Here is a 4,384-nt window from a genome sequence, read left to right as displayed (position 1 = left end):
GGATTCCGGGACTATTTTCCATTTTTGGGAGTTATATCGGAGTTTTGGGACTATTTCCAGATTTTAAGGACTTATTTCGGATTTATGGGGTTTTCGGGATTCTCGGGAATAATTTTGGGACTGTTGGGATTTTCGGGCGATTTAGGGAATTTTGGGACTAATTTCGGATTTTTAGGACTCTCGGGACTATTTCGGATTATCGGGAGTAATTAGGTATTTTTGGACTTTCGGGACTAATTCCAGACTTTTGGGACTAATTTAGGATTTTTGGAACTTCGGGTCTATTTCGAGATTGTCGGGAGTAATTTCGGAATTTTTGGGACTTACGGGACTGTTTCCAGAGTTTTAAGACTATTTCGGGATTCTCAGGAATAATTTCGGATTTTCGGGAGTATTTCGGTATTTTTGGGACTTTCGGGGCTATTTTTGGGACTTCCGGGCCCATTTCGGGATTTTTAGCACTAATTTAGGAATTTTGGGACTTTGAGAACTACATAGGGGTTTTTGGGACTTATTTCGCATTTTTGGAACTTTCGGGACTGTTTCGGGACTTTCAGGGCTATTTAGGTATTGTTGGGAGTCTCGGGACTATTTCGGGATTATCGCATAACTTTGGACCACGTGAACCGATTTCAATAATTCTTTTTTTTTTTACCGGAAAGATGGAACCTCAAGGGTCGTCCCTTAATTTGGTTTAAATCCGATCATTGGATTATTAGAAAATTAACGGTACTCCTAAATTTGTTTATGAAAATTGAAGTCGGTTGTGTTTTTTGCTTAAAAATTGCTTCTTTAATAAAAAGTTATATAAACACAAGATAAAGTAATAAAAAATGTTAAAAAGTGTTTTAATGTTCATTTTCCTCGATTTCTGGTTTCTGGCTTTCGATGGGATGGTGACTTTTCACGTTTGCTTCATTTCTTTATCTAATATTTCGAATACCGAACAAATTAACGAGGGCTTTGATACCAGTATTCCAATATTTTAATTTCTTGGCAGCAGATGTTCATTAAGAAAAGTGTCCAATTCGTTATTTAATGAATGGTTAATATGAATTTCCTATATTGGTTTTGATGCCGCCAATAATATGCATATATTTTCGTGCAGTGATGGGCAAAATTGTATTTACTAAGTATTAAGTACTAAGTACAAAAGTATTAAGGTATTTTGTGTTGTCGTAAATACCAAAGTACTATTTACTTAGGTATTTAGGAGTTGCTAAATACCCAAGTACTATTTACTTAGGTATTTAGTACTATTTACTTAGCTATTTAGGAGGTGCTAAATACCCAAGTAAAAAATATTAAGGTATTTAGGAGCTATTAGATATTAAAGTAAGAAAAACTTGAGTATTTAGGAGCTTCTAGATGCCAAAGTACAAAAAACGAAAGTATTTAGCAGGCACTAAATACTCTAGTCCAAAGTACTAAGGTACCTCGGGGATGCAAAATACTTTCACTGAAGTACTAAGGTATTTAGTCGATAGCTAAATACTTTACAACTAAATACTGTATAATTTAGGAGAACTTTAGAGAATTCCACATACAAACTCACCACACCTCCTACTGTACACAAAAATCCACCAAATCTTAACTCATCACAGTTCAACTCATCACACCCGTTCTCACCCCATCTCACCTAAACTAAATCAGGATTTTCAAGACTGTTTCGGGGTTTTCGGGACTATTTCGGGATTTTCGAAGCTATTTCGCAATTCTTTAGGGATTCCCGGAAACTTTGTTTGAGATTTTCGTGATTCTCGGAGCTAATACCGGGATTTTCGAGACGACTTTCAAACTATTTAGGGATATTTGGGTCTAGTTTCGGGATTTTTGAAACTTTCTGAATTCGTGGAGCTAATAGCGGGATTTTCGCAATTATTTCGGGATTCTCGGGATGTTTGGGACTCCTAGACTATTTATGGATTTTTAGGACTAATTTCAAGTTTTTGGGGCTTTCGGGACTGTTTCGAGATTTTTGGGACTTTCGGGAATCTCGAAATTAATATCGGGACGAATTTCGGGACTTTCGGGTGAATTTTGCGATTCTCGGGAGTAATTTTCGAAATTTTTGGGATTCCGGGACTATTTTCCAATTTTTGGGAGTTATATCGGAGTTTTGGGACTATTTCCAGATTTTAAGGACTTATTTCGGATTTATGGGGTTTTCGGGATTCTCGGGAATAATTTTGGGACTGTTGGGATTTTCGGAGCGATTAGGGAATTTTGGGACTAATTTCGGATTTTTAGGACTCTCGGGACTATTTCGAGATTATCGGGAGTAATATAGGTATTTTTGGACTTTCGGGACTAATTCCAGACTTTTGGGACTAATTTAGGATTTTTGGAACTCTCGGGTCTATTTCGAGATTGTCGGGAGTAATTTCGGAATTTTTGGGACTTACGGGACTGTTTCCAGAGTTTTAAGACTATTTCGGGATTCTCAGGAATAATTTCGGATTTTCGGGAGTATTTCGGTATTTTTGGGACTTTCGGGGCTATTTTTGGGACTTCCGGGCCCATTTCGGGATTTTTAGCACTAATTTAGGAATTTTGGGATTTGAAATTTTAAAAATTGCCTGCACATCAGCATCAAAATACCTTTCTAATGATATATAACTGTTTATACCTTAGAAGTATAGTTTAGACGTAAAAGGGGTGTAAAGGAAACATGATTGCTTATTTATATATATGATAAGCCAAGTACTTTCACATTGGCTGCGTTTCTTTATACATTGCGGATAATCCCATTTCACAGCCGGAATAAGCAGAATGCGTTTGAAATATACGTTGACATATCATCAGGAACGTTCTAAAGAATAAGTAAACAAAAAAGTTTATTCCAAACGTTCAGAATGAATAAAGAAATGCAGCCATTTTCTTTCACAATTTCTATAGCACTTGTACGTACGAATATGTGATTTATACTTGATTTCAAAAAGCAAATGGTTGCATACCTTAAGACATTTTTTCAAACTTCCTCAACAGTGGGGGCTAAAATAAATGAAAAATCTTTTTTTCTTCATTTGGTTCTTGATTTGTGATAAACTATTTCATTTCAGTTTAATTTATGACAGATTTACATAGCGAAATTACTTGATTTAGCATGATTTGCTTTAAATTACAAAAGAGCCGTAAATTATGATAATGGAACATGCTTTAAATCAGTTGGCAGCTCTAAAAAATGCTCGTATATTTATTTCTTCAAAAAGTTGACAGCAAAAGCAAAGTGCTCTTAAGCAAAGAAATAATAAAAAATATTTCATGTGCTTTAAGATACAGTTTGTGTTTGAGGTTATTAGCTTTAGGGGGGTTTGAACCCCAAACCCACCGCTTGTGTGCGCTAATGCCATACGTAATGCGTAGAGTTACATTTTTAGTAGAGAACGACCGAACATCGATCTTTAGAGCCGAACCTAACCGAACCGAACATTTTCAAAGTCTAAAATAATAAATAATCAATGAATTTTTTAAAGTCTATTGGCTTTATTCAAAAAAATTTGTAAAGTAGGTTTAAAAAGCTTATAAGTTGACGTTTTCATACATTTTTCAATCTATAACCCTTTTGCAAAGCTACTTTATTTTAAACCGACTTCACAAAACAGAGAAGGTTATCAATTCGTCGGAATATTTTTTTTATTTATGTTACCGGATAACTTTGGATAACGTCAAATGATTTCTATAATTCTTTTTTTAAAGGAAAGTTGTTGCCTCAGAAGTAGTCCCATACTAAATTGGTTTAGATCCGATCATTGGATCATGAGAAAGTTAACGATAATCTTAAATTTTTATATGAGAATTGAAGTCGGTTTTGTTTTTTGCTTAAAAGTACTTGTTACTATTGTTAATAAAAAAAGGTACATTGGTAAATCACCCGCCATTTCAGTTTATAACGTCAAGATAATTATGTTTGTAAAGCTAACAACAAAAATTTTATAGTTTTAATACTCGAAATTAAATAGTTTTATGTAATAGCCTATCGGCATTTTCACCTTTCAACCGATACCGTCTATAGGTATAAAGCTGACCTTTAGCTCTGAGCAATTGCTCACTATGTAGACACACTTGATGGAGGATCAGACAAATATTTTAAAAGATTTTTTTTCAACAGAAAATGGGGCTTTGATACCAGTATTCCAATATTTTAATTTCTTGGCAGCAGATGTTCATTAAGAAAAGTGTCCAATTCGTTATTTAATGAATGGTTAATATGAATTCCTATATTGGTTTTGATGCCGCCAATAATATTCATATATTTTCGCGCAGTGATGGGCAAAATTGTATTTACTAAGTATTAAGTACTAAGTACAAAAGTATTAAGGTATTTTGTGTTTTCGTAAATACCAAAGTACTATTTACTTAGGTATTTAGGAGTGCTAAATAC

This window comes from Rhagoletis zephyria, unplaced genomic scaffold (assembly GCF_001687245.7).
Source record: "Rhagoletis zephyria isolate East Lansing unplaced genomic scaffold, Rhagoletis_zephyria_1.1 Rzeph_scaffold_01319, whole genome shotgun sequence".
NCBI classification, from domain to species: domain Eukaryota; kingdom Metazoa; phylum Arthropoda; class Insecta; order Diptera; family Tephritidae; genus Rhagoletis; species Rhagoletis zephyria.
Note: the sequence above shows the minus strand (reverse complement) of the source record.